The sequence below is a fragment of the Lampris incognitus genome, chromosome 2 (genome assembly GCF_029633865.1).
Source record: "Lampris incognitus isolate fLamInc1 chromosome 2, fLamInc1.hap2, whole genome shotgun sequence".
In the NCBI taxonomy this organism is placed as follows: Eukaryota; Metazoa; Chordata; class Actinopteri; order Lampriformes; family Lampridae; genus Lampris; species Lampris incognitus.
Window position 1 is genome coordinate 124,951,016 of NC_079212.1, and position 20,834 is coordinate 124,971,849.

Genomic DNA, 20,834 nt, shown 5'->3' on the forward strand with positions numbered 1-20,834 from the left:
CATTGTGGACCCGAACACTCAGTGGCAGTCTTTGAAATGAGCCGTTGATAAGATAAGCTGTTAGAATGAGAATGATAGAGGTGAAGTGGTGAGGCCCCCATGATGTTGTAGTAAACAACACGTGGCGCTCATTCAGTCAGATCGCTTGATCACAAACAACCATTGTAGAAATACAGATTTCGCTTTTTGGGATTGTGGCACAATCATAGGACTGGCCCTATTGCAGACATTTTTTTAGAATGTTTTAGATCATTAACAGTATATTTTAGCGCCCTGAATCAAAATGTTGGATTTGTTGTCTCCCCCTCTGAGAAGCTCGCATCGTAGGAAGATGTTGGGGCAACTATTTCACCGTGCTTTGTTCAAGACTTTACATGGGTTAGTCTCTACAACCACCCGTTGCCTCATTTGACTCAACAATGCTTTAAAACGTTTTTTGGAGGTTAAAGTCTTTGAAAACAGATTACAATGTAATAATTCTGTTTTTGTTCACTAAGAACTCTCACATGTCTCTGTCGTGAAGCGCAGCAGCTTGCAAACAGGAGGGCTACATGTTGTGTGCTTGTGAATGTCTGCGTGCATATATGTTTGTACATGCTTTTTACGCGAGCTTGTGTGTGTGTTTGTGTGTGTGTATATATGTCTTCTCCTGGATCGCCACCTTGCCATGGTGGAGAAGCTTGTATGTACCAATGATCCCAAGAGCTATGCTGTCCGGAGCTTGGCTCCTGGTAGGGTCACCCAAGGCGGATAGGTCAAGGGGGAGGTTCCAGACAAAGCGCTGTCCAACAAAGACCGCAGCGGCAGAACTGGTGGAAGATGTCTCCAGCTCACAGCAGCAGTGAAGGCGGATGATGGCTGGAACAGAGGGTGGTCCCCAATCGTCTTGGTTCTCCATGCCATTGGACTCTGGCCAACCCCTGCCAAGGACCATGTGGTGGCTGCAGGTGCATCAGCCACTCCACGTAAAAAGCTGTCACGCGGAGGTGTCCTCCGATTATGCGGCTCCAGGATCGGCCTCTACGCCCACCTGAAGGCCCAGAAGGAGGACAGTCATACTGATACTGAGTGAATGCCGATGATAATGATGATGATGATATAATGTGTATGTGCAGGTTTGTGTGAGTATGGACTGTATGGAGTGTCATGGCTCAATGAAGCTTGCTCTGTTTTGTTGTTGTTATTGTTTATGTTTTGTGTGATTCTATACAGCAGCAGATGTTAATTCATTTTCCGGTCCACTTGTCCACTCTGTGATTTATCACTGATTGGGGGGATTCCTGCTTCTTCTCTTTCTTTCTGTCGGGGAAAATGGCTGATATTGTGGTGCAGAGGGGAGAAATAAAGAGAGACATTCGGAGCCAACTAAAAGGGTCGTTGGCAAGGACAAGCGGCGGACATTGGCACATTTGTAACTAGAAGAGTGCACTCAGTACAGTGCAGATCTCCGCCAGGCGTGTTTCCCTTCTCCGGTGCTTGGACTTAGGTGAAAAGCCAGCGGAGGAGTTGGCACTCAGTTGAGGTATAAAACAGATTTTTTTAAAGGTTTTGAATCAACACAACCACGAGAGGTCATTTATAATACAGTCATAACGGCACAAAATTTATTAGGCTGACAGGCCAGGTAGTATGCCAGATTAGCAGCGGACAGATGAACACACGCATGGACAGAGAAAGCAGCGATTTTCCTGCCATTATAAGAGTTTTGCGTAGCGCCCAAGTTGATTGAACAGGAAATATGGATTAAGGAGAAAAAAAAAGTTCTTAGAAAAATGTTTTAAAAAAGTTTTCCTTTTTTGCATAATTTCTTTTGTTACTCAGCTGTTCATCCTCAAGTGAACATTAGCAATATTTAGGAGGGTTTTTAGAATATTTAGTTTAGCATTTCTATTCAACCTTTTTGTTCACAAATTCGAAATTCCCTTAAACATGTAAGCATCAGTTGGGAGCAGTGATATGTGAGTATCAACACAAACAGTTTTGACCCCCCCCCCCTTCCAGTGTGTGTGTGTGTGTGTGTGTGCGTGTGTGTTTGGGGGTGGGCTCTTCTGAGGTGGCTTCCCTTGCTTGTGTTGAAGATTTAGCGCAGTCAGTTTGGGTCTGTCAGGTCCCACCAAAGACATGCCTGTTTAGTGTCCATTTGACTAAAGCTGACAGGACCAGGGGTCGTGTTTCAGCTAATGGTCAGGGTTGTTATAGAGGTCAAATCCCAGTCTAACACCAACTGATTCCTGTGAAAATGGCCGTAAGCAATGTCATTAGCAGCTAGTGCAATGTTTCCTAAACTGTGGTGGTGGAAAACAAGTTATACCAAGTGTACATTAAAGAGCCCGGGTCAGTGGATGAAAATATAGGTTTAAAATGTTTGTCCAGAGTCAGTGAAATATAGAGCTCTGTATTGTTGTATGAGTACTCTACATAACAAAGCCAAATGAGTCTTTCCAGAGCCATTGGGCCCTTTAGAATGATTGTAACACAAATCAGGTTTCATTTATCATCAGATAAGTTTGCACAAGGCAAAAAAATTCACCTGGTGTGATAGTCAAATAAAAGACATAAGGGTAACATCATCGGCGGACACCCAGGGTTGAGTAGGACTGTCCTCCTTCTAGGTCCTTGTGGGGATCCTTGCGGGAGGATGCCTGTGTGTGACAGCTTTTTACGTGGAGAGGCTGATGCGTCTGCAGCCACCACACGGTCCTTGGCAGGAGGTGGCCAGAGTCCAATAGCATGGAGAACCAAGACGATTGGAGACCACCTTCTGTTGCAGCCTTCATCTGCTTTCACTGCCGTTGTGACCTGGAGACATCTTCCACCAGTTCTGCCATTGAGGTGTTTGTTGGATCACAGTTGGTCTGGAACCTCCCCCTTGACCTATCCGCCTTGGGTGACCCTACCAGGAGCCAAGCTCCGGACGGCATAGCTCTTGGGATCATTGGTACGCGCAAGCTTCTCCACCACAGCAAGGTGGTGATCCAGGAGAAGAGAAGGGTAACATACAAAGCATAACGTATGAAGACTAAATGTGTCTTGACAATATCAATACAAAAATATCTAATGAGGCGGCATGATGGCGCAGTGGTTAGCATGGTCGCCTCACATCAAGAAGGTCCTGGGTTCGAACCCTGGGGTTTTCCAATCTTTTCGGGGTCATCCCAGTTTGTCCTCTGTGTGGGGTTTGCATTTTCTCCCCATGTCCGCGTGGGTTTCCTCCGGGTGCTCCGGTTTCCTCCCACAGTCCAAAGACATGTAGGTCAGGTGAATCGGCAGTGTTAAATTGTCCCCAGGTGTGTGTGTGTGTGTGTGTGTGTGTGTGTAGGCCCTGTGATGGACTGGCGGCCTGTCCAGGGTGTCTCCTTGCCTGCCGCCCAATGACTGCTGGGATAGGTTGCAGCATCATGTGACCCCAATTGGGATAAGCGGCTTGGATGATGGATGGATGGAATATCTAATGATTTTAGAGCACCGAATGAAATCCAAACCACTGCTAGTCGATTTCAAGCCATTTTTAATTGATAAAATGTGAAAGAGATGTTAGTTTTGGGAAATGGTTGTGCCGGCTTTAGACCACCTCTGGAGAGCTATTCAGAGTATTTAGTTGCCCGAGTGCTTTATTTGTCACCTTGCTTACAGTGAAATGTTTTATATGTCATGTAAGTTAGCATCTGTTATATGTCACCACAGACATTATTTAAGTATGTATTTGCATGTGGTAAATATCACACCATGCCCAGGAGTTGTCTGGCATGTGAGGAGTAGGCTGTGCATGATTTTCCTTTAGCGTTTATGTCCATGTTGCGGGAAACTTCGTCAGGGCGGCCACCTTCACCAGCGTCACTATAGTTTGACAGATAACCGCCGCAAATTCCCTCGCCCAGCGTACGGTTTAATTCCGGTTTCTTCACCTTTAACACGATCACATGGCTCTGTTTATGTAATCGGAACATGTCTTTCAGTACAAGAGGCTTTCCAGATTAATTTAAAAAGATGAATTCGGAGCAAGATGCTTTTCATCCCAAAGAGGATGGATGCTTCGATTTAAATACTGAAAATGAACTGGGCTCTTTCATTTCAAAAGACTGAAAGTACAAGACAGCGCTGTAATACAAAGGACTTGTAAATGGGTGACTCAGGACTTGCACCATCAGGCTTTTTCACCTGCCCTCCCTACATTTATACTCCCTGATTCATGGGTGCCCTGCAGAAATCCCATTTCGGTTTTGCCATTATTGCTGTAATATACAGCCGAAGTTGTCTCCCGTGTGTTGACTGTCGTATACGACCCAGGTAACTAGCTCGATCACTGTTGATGGATTGTAAAAGGCCAAGTGCACACACAGGTGTGTAAAATATTCAGTCTCTGCTGCTTGCACGCCGGCTGCATCCACTGTTTTACAGGGTTTCTTAATCAGCTTGGCCCACCTTAAGGTATTAAGACCTTACCAGATGAATTAGTGGGACCTGGAGACATAGGCAGCAGCCTGGAACACAGCACTGTTGAGCTCAGGGGGCCGCCAGAAGGGATTGGGTGGGTGTGGGTGGGGGCTCTGCTGAGTCTTTCCCTGCGTAGGCTACAAATTCACATGCAGGCATTCATGCTCAGCGTACACGGTACAGTATATACACATACGCGCACACACACATCCGTGACATGATGGGGCATGGGCCTCTCTGAGCACAGTCAGCTGAAACAAACACAAGACACTGACAGACTGAGACATTGTGGGCGGGGTCTGTTGTTGGTGACAGTGGCATCACTGTTCTTCAGCCCGGACTGACAAAAAGCATGCCAACACCATGTTGAATGTCATGCAGTTTAGCTGACATTATTGGTGGAAACTCAAACACAGACAGTGTTTGAGTTTATGTGCGTGGGTCTGTATGTGTTTTTCAATACATCTGTTTGTCTGCTGTGTATGTGTGTGTGTGTGTGTGTGTGTGTGTGTGTGTGTGTGTTTGTCTCTCAGTGTCTATACCGTCTTTGTCCAAATGCTGAAGTCTGCCATCTCAGTGTTTGTTGATTCTGTGTGCTTGTCTCTGCATGCACCCGTATCTTTGGAGATGAATCTTTTTTTTTTGTTGCCCGTAGAAGTAATTTTGTTTGGATGCGAAAGCAGAATCTTCACCACCATGCTCTCTTCTGCTGCTGCTTATGTACCCCTGTCTGTACCTGCACTTTGCACCTTGCATTCTCACGTTCACATCTTCCCTGATAGATAGATAGTTAAGATAGATCACTCACTGGCCACTTTATTAGGTACACCTTGCTAGTACCGGGTTGGACCCCCTTTTGCCTTCAGAACCTCCTTAATCCTTCGTGGCATAGATTCAACAAGGTACTGGAAACATTCCTCAGAGAGTTTGGTCCATATTGACATGATAGCATCACGCAGTTGCTGCAGATTTGTCGGCTGCACATCCATGATGCGAATCTCCTAGTCCACCACATCCCAAAGGTGCTCTATTGGATTGAGATCTGGTGACTGTGGAGGCCATTTGAGTACAGTGAACTCATTGTCATGTTCAAGAAACCAGTCTGAGATGATTCGAGCTTTATGACATGGCGCGTTATCCTGCTGGAAGTAGCCATCAGAAGATGGGAACACTGTGGTCATAAAGGGATGGACATGGTCAGCAACAATACTCAGGTAGGCTGTGGCGTTGACACGATGCTCAATTGGTACTAAGGGGCCCAAAGTGTGCCAAGAAAATATCCCCCACACCATTACACCACCACCACCAGCCTGAACCGTTGATATAAGGCAGGATGGATCCATGCTTTCATGTTGTTGACGCCAAATTCTGACCCTACCATCCGAATGTTGCAGCAGAAATCGAGACTCATCAGACCAGGCAACGTTTTTCCAATCTTCTATTGTCCAATTTTGGTGAGCCTGTGCGAATTGTAGCCTCAGTTTCCTGTTCTTAGCTGACAGGAGTGGCACCCGGTGTGGTCTTCTGCTGCTGTAGCCCATCTGCCTCAAGGTTCGACGTGTTGTGCGTTCAGAGATGCTCTTCTGCATACCTCGGTTGTAATGAGTGGTTATTTGAGTTACTGTTGCCTTTCTATCAGCTCGAACCAGTCTGGCCATTCTCCTCTGACCTCTGGCATCAACAAGGCATTTTCGCCCACAGAACTGCCGCTCACTGGATATTTTCTCTTTTTCGGACCATTCTCCGTAAACCCTAGAGATGGTTGTGCGTGAAAATCCCAGTAGATCAGCAGTTTCTGAAATACTCAGACCAGCCCGTCTGGCACCAACAACGATGCCACGTTCAAAGTCACTTAAATCACCTTTCTACCCCATTCTGATGCTCGGTTTGAACTGCAGCAGATCGTCTTGACTATGTCTACATGCCTAAATGCATTGAGTTGCTGCCATGTGATTGGCTGATTAGAAATTTGCGTTAACGAGCAGTTGGACAGGTGTGCCTAATAAAGTGGCTGGTGAGTGTACTTTATTGTGCACAAGGGAAATTCACCCCCCTTTTTTTCCTCCCCCAATTGTATCCGGCTAATTACCCCACTCTCCCGAGCCGTCACTGTTCCACCCCCTCTGCTGATCTGGGGAGGGCTGCAGACTACCACATGCCTCTTCTGATACATGTGGAGTCGCCAGCCGCTTCTTGTCACCTGACATTCAGGAGTTTCGCCAGGAGGACGTAGCATATGGGAGGATCACATTATCCCCCCCCCACCCGAAAAGACGCCCCGACCGACCAGAGGAGGCGCTAGTGCAGCGACCAGGACACAAACCCACATCCGGCTTCCCACCCACAGACATGGCCAGTTGTGTCTGCAGGGATGCCCAAGGGGCGGGGGGAAAATCATTTTGCTTAAGTCAGTACATACAGACAAGATAATAAGTCAAACAAACAAATGAATAAATAAAACGGCAGATAACGGGATCAGTCTGTGTCCTGATATCGCACTATGATGTATAACACTTTTTACTCTCTGTATCACTCTCTTCTTTTTTTACTTATATAACTTTTTACTTGTTCAATGTTCTTATGTAATTTTGTAGTCTGTTCTGAGAAGGTCGCAGTGTTCAAGGAATCTCAAATTCCTGGTTATGTCAAAACTTGCTTGGCAAGTAAATCAAAGGAGCTGATTTTCTATGCTGATTGTGATGGAGTGGAGTCGATGGAGGGACGCTGAGAGTGCGGCAGTATTGCAGAGCAACTCTAGAACAGAAGTACTTTATTTACACCACCTGCTCCTGGCGCTGCGTCCAACCCTGCTTGCACCGCACAGCTGGCACCAGCACTGCCCTTGCAGGGGCCACGGTCCAATCACACACACTGAAACACACACACACTACACGCACACACACATACACACACTTGGAGACGAATATGAATAATAACGGGCACTTGTGCGAACATACAGCTAAACCCACACTCGCATACAAATGCATGCACATGAACACAGGCTAAGAGACAAGTGCACATGTGTGCACACAGACACTCGTGCATATGCAATCCCATTTTAACACACACACACACACACCACATAAAGACACACACTTTCCCTGAATGTGCAGCACAACCTTCTCCATAGAGACCTGATGATGGATGGGGTCACAACCTCAGTAGGTGGAGTTTTCTTATTTTGGCAACTCCCTCCTTCTGCCCATTAGAGCAGAGAGAAACTGTGATGTTCTGCGCTGCTCTTGTCCTTGTCTGCTCCTGCAGTAAGACTTTACAAAACATGCTGAAGTCGCATATCCCCAAAACAACTATCACATAATGAAGACCTGGTATGACTATAAAGTCCTTAATGTGTAACGGAAACAATTATATTATCAAATACCTTTGCAATATATCAAAAAGTTAGGTTATCCCTGATCTAGAAATATATGCAAATTTGACATAGGATCAGGATCCATACATCACAGTGAGACCCTCACTGTATAATTTTAGTGTTTAGCATCAAACCATTTGGCCCTGCTCGGTTTTTGTCTGGTCCTAGATTCTATTAGTTTCTTGGTTTAAGGCATTGCTATAATGAAATCCTATGCTTGACTGCTAGATTCAGTCATAGTCTTCCTCCTCTTTTCCTCCTCTCTTCTCACATCCTCCTCACATACTTTATCTGGTGTAAGGAAGTGACGGGGCGATGTGGGACTGTCCCCCTAGTTTTGATTTGGAGGCGGTGGAGACAATGAGTGAGGCTGTAAAAGCCCGGCGATGTTCTGCTGTTCAGTTTGTGCCTCAGGTCCATTAGCTTTATTGTATTCCCCCTCCCACACGAGAGTCTGGATGGGGAAGTTTTGTTCCCTCTGCCCAAGTAGCACTGAGCAAACCAATGACATAATCTGTCTTGTCTGTTTTTTTCTTTCTTCTTTTTCTTTTTTCTCTTGTGCTGGGTGATGTGGGAAACGTTATCATCACAGTAATCATAGGGAAAGTTACATGTTCATATATATAATATATCTTATCTTCTTACACATGCAAAAACACCATGTTTAAGAATCTAACTGAGGTTCATCACATTGAACTGTTTGGTAATGAAAAAGTTGGTCATCAAAACAAAACTAGTGTTCAAATAATACTCCCTCAGATAGTTCAGACCTCATTTTATGAGATATTTTAGCCAATAGATTCTTGTCGTCGTTAATTTGGACCACAAAATTGTGTATCAGGATATGACCACACCTGAATAGCATCCTGATTTAATACCATTGAAATATGATGAACGATAGAATTGAATTAGTGCCCATCTTTCTTTCTTTCTTTCTTTCTTTCTTTCTTTCTTTCTTTCTTTCTTTCTGTCTTTCTGTCTTTTTCTTTTTTCTTTCTTTCTCTCTCTCTCTGTCTGTCTTTCACTTTCTTTTTTCTTTCTTTCTTTCTTTCTTTCTTTCTTTCTTTCTTTCTTTCTTTCTTTCTTTCTTTCTGTCTGTTCTTTCTTTCTTTCTTTCTGTCTGTCTGTCTTTCCCTCCTTTCTGTCTGTCTGTCTTGCATCTGTGGTACTAGTGTCGTTTGCACCAACAACAACCAGAAGCATCTGGCTCCCTTCAGAACACTCAAATGAATTCCAAAGCATTCTTGTGTTTTTGGATCGTGATCACTTTACTCTGACTATTTACTTGGAAATAAGCTTCTTAACACTTTTCAGTTCTCATGCCTGTGGTGCAGAAATGAAGGTGACTATCTGTGATTATGGCACATCCTGTGTCACTGCTGTTTTGCACGTGTGTTGTTTCCTGCTTTGGCAAATCATTATGGTGTTTTTTTTTTTGGCTGTTGACTGATTTAATAATTGTTTTCAGATGATAGCCTAATTAGCTCACAGGGACAGATGACGTGTTTTAGATTGCTCTCGTCTGCCGTTTTTTTTTCCTCCTTTTTTCCCATAATGTTAATGGAGAGGTTATGGTAACCGAGTCCATCGGTCTTGTTGAAATCTTGGCAAATTAAAGCTGATAGAGTATAAACACTCTTCGGACACATTGGTCACTTGCAAACATGTACACACACACTTTCGCACACTGTAAATTTCCTTGCACAGAGATGCACCCATGTGTAGTTCTTAATAGCTGTAGTTTTAAACTATTCTCTCTTTTTAATGCTGATCATGTTTTTTCTATGCTTATTGCTTTTCTAATTTTTAAAATATATCTGTCAATATCTCTCGTCAAGTAGACCAAAAACTGAGTTGTGACTTTCTTATGTGTAGTTGCGTCATTGATGGAAGCTAGTCTGTGATTGATGCTGCGTTGTCGAACAGTTGCCCCAATCACTTTGTGTCCATATCTTGAATATGATTCTCTTTTTTCTGTCGTGTTCCCCAAGTTTAATAAGAGCATTGCCTGTTTGCAGCATGTTGCTTGGACTACTAATCTATAAGACATTTACCCGTGACACTGATTTTTATGATGTAAAGATGATTGAATTTAGATGGACGGGAAACCAGACAGCTTGGCAAGAGGAAGACGTTGGACTCATACTGTTTGCATGTGTATATTATTTCCCTGCTCAAATGATTTCAGCACGAAGAGCGGATTTGTATAGCCATCCATTCATCCATCCTTCTATCCATCCATCCATATTTCAGTGTCCCAAGGGGTTGGAGGCTATCCAAGCCTACTCTGGGTAGAAAACATGACAGGGCCAGCACACACATCCATTCATACCTGTTATATCACACTCTCCGTCAGCTGTGATGGAGAAAATGGCACAGAGTGGAGATGAGATCAAAATGTGCTACAGAAATACTAACCACTAAAGCCATTATTCTACCAGTCCTTTTTGTGTTTTTATTTTCAAAGTCTTTTCAAAAGTGTAACAAACTATTTGAGTAAGTGTAAAAAAAAAACCTAGCATGAGAAAACTTGGATCCGTATTCTCAAAATATTCTGTTCGGTTCCATTTGTGTGTGCACACATTAATATTGCATATGTGGTCTTTTGGTAGTGTTTTAACATATTTCAAAATATCCTCTTATAGATAAGTTCCTCGGTCAGGTTTTGGTTATTGGTGATTATGGACTGCACTGACTGATAATACAACTGCCATGACTGCACGTTGGCTATGGCAGACATGGTAATGGACAGTTACCTACATGCCACATGGCCTCTGTGTGTACGGAGTTTTGTTTTCCTTAACATCATGTAAGCCATACATCTTAACACTTGCACAACACAGCTCAACTCATTTTTTATGCTTTTGAGTTTATTCCTTTGCACATACAAAGTCCAATTACATGCCTTTCTGCAGGCATGAAATACATTCATAGTCAGTAATCATAAATGAACCAGCTGCATTATATTTACACACTTGACATTAGATTGCATCTCCAGCATAGCTCTGACCTGTCTTTCTTTGAAAATACAGCGTGTGACTCCGCATACCGATTCCTCCTCTAACATTAATGTCTTCATGAGATAAAATTTGGAATAAATAGGAAGTGTACAACATTTCCCACAAGTTCTTCATTCATAACACGGACGGGGAACACAGGTGGTAGGCATATCAGATAGCGTGTTACTGTCAGATTGCCTTGCAGCCGGTTGTGATTTGTGTCCATTTCCTGGTTGGATCATTGAGCTCAAGTTTATATCCACTTTTTTTGGCTGCCACCTACGGGTGAATTTGATCTGGATGCACATTAAACAAGAAGAAGAACCATAATGTTGAACAATTTGCACATAGTAGCACATGCAGGCCATACATACAGCAGCTGGAGCTTTTCTCAGACACACACACACACACATCGCGCATTTGTCAGTGGAGGTCAGAGTGCAGTGTAGTGCTCCTGGAGCACTTTTGGGTCCTCGTCTGTTGGTCTGACTTTCTAACTCTCGCCATCTTAAATCACAGTTTCTGATTCATTCAAGTAAGCACCTGACATCCTCCCAGTGATTAAGCTAGACCTCAGTTTATCCGGACGTGGAGTTTAGATGTGTCTCTTCTATCCAAATATAGTCCGGTCATGCAGGACAGGATTTGAAGGGCGATATGCATGCTGTGCATATTGTTAAATCCAGTCAGTGTAACATTATATGGTAGAAGGAAGAGCTGCCTTGGAAAATGTCAGATGATAAAAATTTGTGACTAATGTGCACGTTGTCTGGTTGCATGTGTGTGTGCATGCTCACTGGTATACATGTGTTTCTTAGGCTGGGTTCAAGGTTGTATGCCTTTCAGTGTGTAATTGTACAGTAGGTACGATTGCTTCGTACCATGCCTGAGTACAGTGCCTCCACCCTGCCGGCCAGTTTTTACATTAGTAATGTTGTCCCGTACCCGAGTGCACGCTCATATTTACACACGAGATCGGCACTTGCTGTGTGCATATGCAGATTTAGGAGGAGGCAGGCGGCGTTGAGAAATGCCTTTGTTGCAGTAGCAGACTACTTCCGTGTTTTGGCAGTTGTTACCTGAGTACCCAAGAACCGTACTGGAGACCACCTTTTGAAGTGGACCACAGAGTTCACACCACTCAAACGTAACTGGACTTTGGGGTCAAGTGTACTTGAATCCAGGCCTGGGTCCCTAGTGTGAAAGCAGTGTGTATTTGTGCATTTTTGTGTGTATGGTTGTGTATTTGTGTACAAGTTAGTAGGTGTGTGTGTGTGTGTGTGTGTGTGTGTGTGTGTGTGTGTGTGTGTGTGTGTGTGTGTGTGTGTGCTTTTCTGCAGTTGCGTGTGTGATTTTGAGCGCTTGTTTGTTTGTATGTGGGATATTGTACAGTATTTCTGTGCCCGAGCATGTGTGTGAGAGTGTGTAAGTGTTTGTGTTTACTCTGAGTAATTGAATTGGCTTTCTTCTGATTTGATCACCAGGAGCTCCTGGATCTGATGTTACTGGAGCTAATGCCACTGACCATCAAACATGGATAAAAAACCCAGTGGATGTTCCTTATTTGTCAGACAGTGCCGCCTTAATTTAATTCACTTAGCCTGCTGCACTCACATCTAACGGGAAAGACCAACGCTGTGGCTGGGCTTACGAACAGCGCATCTGAGGCCCCATTTGTGCGGCGTTTCATGTGATTTTTATCCAGATTGTATCCAGATAATTATAATCCACATTGGATCAAAACCTTTTATTGAAAATGTTTCTCAGATGGCCAAATAATGACCCAATAGCACCCCAGGACTTTATTTGAAAAGCAAATCCTTACTGTAGCTTACTACTGACATATAAAAGCTGACATTAGGGCGTCTGGGTAGTGTGGCAGTCTATTCTGTTGCCTACCAACACTGGGATCACCAGTTCGAATCCCTGTGTTACCTCCGGTTTGGTCCCTACAGGCTTGCGCCCCCTACAGACACAATTGGCTGTGTCTGTGTTGTGTCTGTGGGTGGTAAGCCAGACGTGGGAATGTGTCCTGGTCGCTGCACTAGCGGCTCCTCTGGTCAGTCAGGGCGCTTGTTCAGGGGGGAGGTGGAGCTGGGGGAATAGCGTGATCCTCCCACTCGCTACGTCCCCCTGGTGAAACTCCTCACTGTCAGGTGAAAAGAAGCGGCTGGTGACTCCACATGTATCGGAGGAGGCATGTGGTAGTCTGCAGCCCTCCCCGGATCGGCAGAGGGGGTGGAGCAGCGACTGGGACGGCTCGGAAGAGTGGGGTAAATTGGCTGGATACAATTGGGGAGAAAAAAAAGGGGGGGGAAGCTGGCGTTGCTGCAATGGTGATGTTTTGGTAGGAACATATGGGATGTATGTGGCCTAAAGATTTGGCTCCATTTATCCCGAGCGAAACTGCAGCCACAATGCGTTTGAAATTACTTCCCGATGTGGTCAAGCTAATCGGACTACAATCCTTACGCAACACATATTGGATGTATTTACATCTTGATTTTCATGCAAATAAGCACAGTCAGATTGTTATCCAATTACCAAAGATGCTTTTTAACGGGGTGTTCATATCGAACACGATGTGTGTGTGTGTGTGTGTGTGTGTGTGTGTGTGTGTGTGTGTGTGTGTGTGTGTGTGTGTGTGTGTGTGTGTGTGTGTGTGTGTGTGTGTGTGTGTGTGTGTGTTGTGTCGGCCCCGTGATGGCCTGGCAGCCTGTCCAGGGTGCCTCCCCGCCTGCTTCCCAATGACTGCTGGGATAGGCTCCAATATCCGCACGACCCTGAGAGCGGGGTAAGCGGTCTGAATAATGGATGGTGGATGTTCATGTCGAACCTTTTGTGTTGTGAGATCAAGCACACACTTCAACAAGGGTTTAGTTCCAGATAGGCCTGCACGATATTGACAAAAACATGCACTGCGGCGATGTAATCTTTTGCGATATATTGCACGATACTACTACTACTACTTTCGGCTGCTCCCGTTAGGGGTCGCCACAGCGGATCATCCGTTTCCATTTCTTCCTGTCTTCTGCGTCTTCCTCTGTCACACCAGCCACCTGTATGTCTTCCCTCACCACATCCATAAACCTCCTCTTTGGCCTTCCTCTTCTCCTCTTCCCTGGCAGCTCCATATTCAGCATCCTTCTCCCAATATACTCAGCATCTCTCCTCCACACATGTCCAAGCCATCTCAATCTTGCCTCTCTTGCTTTGTCTCCAAACCGTCCAACCTGAGCGGTCCCTCTAATATAATCATTCCTAATCCTGTCCTTCTTCGTTACTCCCAGTGAAAATCTTAGCATCTTCAACTCTGCCACCTCCAGCTCTGCCTCCTGTCTTTTCGTCAGTGCCACTGTCTCCAAACCATATAACATAGCTGGTCTCACAACCATCTTGTAAACTTTCCCTTTAACTCTTGCTGATACCCTTCTGTCGCAAATCACTCCTGACACACTTCTCCACCCACTCCAACCTGCCTGCACTCTTTTTCACCTCTCTACTGCACTCCCCGTTACTTTGGACAGTTGACCCCAAGTATTTAAACTCAAATGCCTTTGTCACCTCCACTCCTTGCATCCTGACCATTCCACTGTCCTCTCTCTCATTCACGCATAAGTATTCCGTCTTGCTCCTACTGACTTTCATTCCTCTTCTCTCCAGTGCATACCTCCACCTCTCCAGGCTCTCCTCAACCTGCACCCTACTCTCGCTACAGATCACAATGTCATCCGCGAACATCATCGTCCATGGAGACTCCTGCCTGATCTTGTCCGTCAACCTGTCCATCACCATTGCAAACAAGAAAGGGCTCAGAGCCGATCCTTGATGTAATCCCACCTCCACCTTGAACCCATCTGTCATTCCAACCGCACACCTCACCATTGTCACACTTCCCTCATACGTATCCTGCACCACTCCTACATACTTCTCTGCAACTCCTGACTTCCTCATACAATACCACACCTCCTCTCTCGGCACTCTGTCATAAGCTTTCTCTAAATCTACAAAGACACAATGCAACTCTTTCTGGCCTTCTCTATACTTCTCAATCAACATTCTCAAAGCAAACATTGCATCTGGGGTGCTCTTTCGTGGCATGAAACCATACTGCTGCTCGCTGATCGTCACCTCTCCTCTTAACCTAGCTTCTATTACTCTTTCCCAAATCTTCATGATGTGGCTGATCAACTTTATACCTCTGTAGTTGTTACAGTTCTGCACATCGCCCTTGTTCTTGAAAATCGGTACCAGTATGCTTCTTCTCCACTCCTCAGGCATCCTCTCACTTTCCAGGATTGTGTTAAACAATCTAGTTAAAAACTCCACTGCCATCTCTCCTAAACATCTCCATGCCTCCACAGTATGTCATCAGGACCAACTGCCTTTCCATTCTTCATCCTCTTCATAGCTGCCCTCACTTCCTCCTTGCTAATCCGCTGAACTTCCTGATTCACTATCCCTACATCATCCAGCCTTCTCTCTCTCTCATTTTCTTCATTCATCAGCCCCTCAAAGTATTCCTTCCACCTTCTTAGCACACTCTCCTCGCTTGTCAGCACATTTCCATCTCTATCCTTGATCACCCTAACTTGCTGCACATCCTTTGCAGCTTGGTCCCTCTGTCTAGCCAATCGGTACAAGTCCTTTTCTCCTTCCTTAGTGTCTAATCTGTCATACAACTCACCATACGCCTTTTCCTTTGCCTTTGCCACCTCTCTCTTTGCTTTACGCTGCATCTCCTTGTACTCCTGTCTACTTTCTTCATCTCTCTTACTATCCCACTTCTTCTTTGCCAACCTTTTCCTCTGTATAATTTGCTGTACTTCCTCATTCCACCACCAAGTCTCCTTGTCTTCCTTCCTCTGTCCTGATGACACCAAGTACCTTCCTAGCTGTCTCCCTCACTATTTCTGCAGTGGTTGTCCAGCCATCTGGCAACTCTTCACTACCACCCAGTGCCTGTCTTAACTCCTGCCTGAACTCCACACAACAGTCTTCCTTCTTCAACTTCCACCATTTGATCTTCGGCTGTGTCTTCACTCGCTTCTTCTTCTTGGTCTCCAAAGTCATCCTACTGACCACCATCCGATGCTGCCTAGCTACGTTCTCCCCTGTCACCACCTTGCAGTCTCCAATCCCTTTTAGATGGCGCCTTCTACATAAGATATAGTCCACCTGTGTGCACTTCCCTCCACTCTTGTACGTCACCCTGTGTTCCTCCCTCTTCTTGAAATATGTATTCACCACAGCCATTTCCATCCTTTTCGCAAAATCGACCACCATCTGTCCTTCCACATTTCTCTTCTTGACTCCATACCTTCCCATCACCTCCTCATCACCTCTGTTCCCTTCACCAACATGTCCATTGAAGTCCGCTCCAATCACCACTCTCTCCTCCTTGGGTACCCTCTCCACCATGTCGTCCAACTCACTCCAGAATTCTTCTTTTTCATCCATCTCACACCCAACTTGCGGGGCATATGCGCTGATAACATTCAGCAATAAACCTTCAATTTCCAGCTTCATACTCATCACTCTGTCTGACACTCTCTTCACCTCCAACACGCTCTTGACATACTCTTCCTTCAGAATTACCCCTACCCCATTACTCCTCCCATTCACACCATGGTAGAAGAGTTTGAAGCCACTCCGATACTCCTGGCCTTACTCCCCTTCCACCTGGTCTCTTGCACACACAGTATGCCTACCTTTCTTCTTTCCATCATGTCAGCCAGCTCTCTCCCTTTACCAGTCATAGTGCCAACATTCAAAGTTCCAACTCTCACCTCCACATGCCTACCCTTCTTCCTCTCTAGCTGCCTCTGGACATACTTTCCCCCTCTCCTTCTCCTTCGCCCAACAGTAGCATAGTTTCCACCGACACCCTGCTGGTTAACAGTACCGGTGGCGGTTGTTGGTAACCCGGGCCTCGACCGATCCGGTATGTAAGTCTTATTTATGATCCGCATATTTGATTTGGCAAAGATTTTACGCCGGATGCCCTTCCTGACGCAACCCTCCCCATTTGTCCGGGCTTGGGACCGGCACTAAGGATGCACTGGCTTGTGCATCCTCAGTGGCTGGGTTTTGCGATATATTGCACGATATATTGCGTTATATTAAAGAAGGCGTGGGTAGTAAAAAAAAAGTGCATGCACAATAACGCACATTCATTCTTTTTGCTATAGGAGGCGGAGTCTGTGGCCAAAGCACTGCAACCTGAACCAGTCGTTCAGAGCGGCCGACCTGTTTGACGCGTTGTCTGTTGTGATGCAGACTCGTCGGGTTTCTTCTAGCCCGAAGCAGCCAGCGCTTCACTTAACCTTGTTGCGATGTTTTCACTTGTGTGATCCTCTGGGAAAAACGCGGTTTGCAGACAGCGAGTTTTCAGCTTAAAGTCTTCAGTGATAAAGTGGACTGTTAAACTGATGTAGGGCTCTGTTGTCCGGCTTGACCACAGGTCTGTTGTCGCTGCATAGTATTCCACTTGTGCCAGCTCTCGGTTTTCTTCTGCCTTGCATTTGTCGTACAGCCCCTGGATGCCTGTGAATGTTCTCATTCATCCAGCCCTGGGATTGCGATTTGGGAAAAAATAGGTCCACGATGGTATAACGTAGCGCGGACCATCTTCTGAAACCCGTCTTTGGTAACTGTGTTGAGTGGCATCATATCCTTGGCGAGGTGAAAGGCTATGGCTTTGGTGATTTCGATCTGCCGTTTGGATGTTTGGATTTTACGACCGCGATGAGTCCGCGCCGCTGACACTGGTGCGCGGCGCGGACTCATCGCGGTCGTAAAATCTGAGTTTTGCGCGCACAGGGTTTGCGGGCGTCCGCATTTAGTCCTGCGAAGTTCGCTCCGCGTACGTTCCGCCCGAGTATGTTTGGGCCTTAACTCTCCTTTCTCTGGCTCTGCCATTTTTCATTTCTCCTGAACACGCGTGGATTCGTCTTCTTCATTTATGCGCACGCGTAGCACTAACGTTGCTAGGTAACGTCAACGTGTCTAGACGGGCCTGAGTTGAGCGACGGAGAAGTAGAAGAAATAAAAAATAACAGAGTGAGGGGTGTTGAGAGTTTGTTGCTAAAGAAAGTCGACAGAGCAAAAATGTTGCAGTATGACATGAGTTTGAGTACATACTAGTAGGAAAAATATCGCCGGCCCTGCGATGACTGTTGCACATGCGCACATCGCGATGACGATGCATAAACGATATATCGTGCAGGCCTAGTTTCAGATGTTTTCTGAGGATGGCCCAAACGATGTGTGAGACATGCGTTGCTTTGTTTCCCAATGTAATTCATGTTTGCTGTAAAATTTTGGGGGTGAAGAGTACTAACTAAAACAGTCTTGTGAAGATGAAGAAAATCCCAGTGCGTGTCATCGAATGATTACCTGTTGCATAGAAGTGCCTTGAAGTGTGTGTGTGTGTGTGTGTGTGTGTGTGTGTGCGTGCGTGTTTGCATGTGTGAGTGTTGTGTGTCTTTGTGTGTGTGCTGTCCCTGTATTTGTTATTCAAACTGCAGTGTTCCCACTGCTTTGGTCGGCTTCATTAAACAAATAGAAGCTGGATTGGTGGGGCACACACACACACACACACACACACACACACACACACACACACACACACACACACACACACACACACACACACATGCACACACACATGCAGACTCAGAAACCCTGCTTCCTTTGAGCTTCCTTTGTCAACAAATAAAAACACAATCATCAATAAGGTAGTAACTGCTAAACCGACAAACAAATTTATTCTCAGAAACTCCAGTGAGAATTTGCATGGCCCAAAGAAGTAGGCCACCACTGTTGGTTAATAGGAGAAAAACCCCTCTGTAGTTGAATGCAGGCAGATATAGTAGCTTCAAAGTGTGTGAAGTTTCTCAAAACCAGCCTCTACCCCACTTCCTCAAAGCAGTGCAGTCTTTTCTCTTTACCGGTGTGGCTGTTCACTTTTTTCGTTCGAGCCCTGGCATCAACACAAGCACTATCAAATGGGTTTGTGTACGTATTTCCTGCGAGTGCGTGTGTATGTCCTTCTGGCGGTTGCACGCTATAAACATCCGTGGTGTCGATGCCAGGAAAAGTAGTGAGACATAATGTGCCCGAAAAGATATGTGGATTATGCATCTATTTAAAGGACATTTAATTTAGTTAATATCGAGTGCTTATCTTTTTAAAACAGCTTTCTTTCATAATTGGGTAGCAGTTCCCCACAGTGTGTTGGGCACATTCATTTCAACACACCGCGCTTGTGCCATGCAGACATGTGTAGCATAGCGTCTCACACAGGCACCCTGGGACAGATAACAGAAATGACATAGGACTGGAAGATATGATTGGAATCTGAATCATTTTATTTGCAAAGTGCAGCTATTGTACAGAAATTTGTCTCGGTGATATTGGGGAAGGAAAATGGTACGTACTGGTGCATCCAAATGGTGCCTCAAACTATAATGACATCATAGGTAACTGCAGTGAGTGCAGTGTAACACTGTCCATTACTACTGATAAGATACCAGAGATTGATCAGTTAGTGGTTCTTAAATGCAAAATCCAAAATTTTCTCTCCAAACTCTTGGAGAATGTAGGCGCGGTTAGTTTCACAACAGACATCTGGAGCTCAGACGTGAGTCCAATGTCCTTGTTGAGTCTGACTGCACATTGGAGAGACTCAGATTTTACCTGTGGGTTTCCTTCCACAGTCAACAGACATGTAGATCTGGTGAATCAGCCATACTAAATTGTCCCTAGGTGTGTGTGTGTGTGTGTGTGTGTGTGTGTGTGTGTGTTGGCCCTGTGATGGACTGGCGGCCTGTCCAGGGTGTCTCCCCCGCCTGCTGCCCAATGACTGCTGGGATAGGCTCCAGCATCCCCGTGACCCTGAGTAGGAGAGGCGGTTTGGATAATGGATGAATGGAGAGATACTGGTGCAAATGATGCTGACATAATGTGTAATTTGGCACTGTGTGATGGTGCAGAGCATGCAATGAACAACATATTATACATATTACTTAATTTGCATGCGGAAAAACAAAACAACAGTGTAACCATTGTGAGTTCATTCATTGTGACCATGCATCATTATTCATGTCATTTATAGTTAATATAGTTAAATAAGCACTACTCTTGAGTAACAGCAAGTTGCTGTGTGCTACATCGGACAAATCAGACTAAAGCAACACCTCCATGTAGATCACTAACCTCCAGTGTTATCGGGATACAATGGCCTTGGAGATAAAGACGGACAATGCCCCAGTCGTGTTGTGCACGGGATTGCAAAGTTAAATACTGGGATAGATAGTAAAGGTGTGTTCATTCGAGTTGCTTCCAGGAAAACCGAAACTGCTCAAAGGCAGCTGTGGATACAAAGACTGAAAAGAAAAGACCGCCGTCAGTTTGTTCGTCTGTCTGCATTGGGGATGGCCACAGCTCGAAGTAAAAAAAAAAAGAAAAAAAAAAAGAAACGCTGCTGGGAATCAAACACCCATGATCAAAGTCTCCAGCTTGAGTGCACAGGTTGATGGCTCTGCCATGACTGATTTGGAGTAAGGGTCTCGTGTACTGCTCCATCAGTTTTCTTTCATTTTTACCGCTCACTTAAGTCGTTTTTGCCCAGCTCTCGGATTTGCTAAGTCTGCTCTTCACATCGGATGTTCTCTCTGATCTTCTGCCTTCTCTTTCTTTTCCCTTGCACTGCTGTTTTTCTTTCGCTGCAACCTCACTCCTTGTTTCAAACACAGGTTAACTCCAGCTGAGCTTATTCTGTGAATCAATCAGTTACTGGTCCGTAGGCTGACTCCATAGTCTCTAAAGTTAAGCTATTATAATAATAACACCATCTGCATCACGGCCACAGAAGGGGAAGCACAGCTACATTTAAGATCAGGCAGGGTGCTGTAAGATATGCCACTATATTGGCATGGTGGTCCAGTGGTTATTACTGTTGCCTCACAGCAAGAAGGTCCTGGGTTCGAACCCCAGGCCATCCCAGGTCCTTTCTGTGTGGAGTT

At 45.3% G+C, this 20,834-nt stretch overlaps 1 protein-coding gene across 2 annotated transcripts in view; it reads left to right on the plus strand.

The window, feature by feature from the left end:
• The window catches only part of ppp1r16b (protein phosphatase 1, regulatory subunit 16B), a 126,576-nt gene that overhangs the window by 16,069 nt on the left and 89,673 nt on the right, over positions 1-20,834 (plus strand). The window lies entirely within an intron of this gene.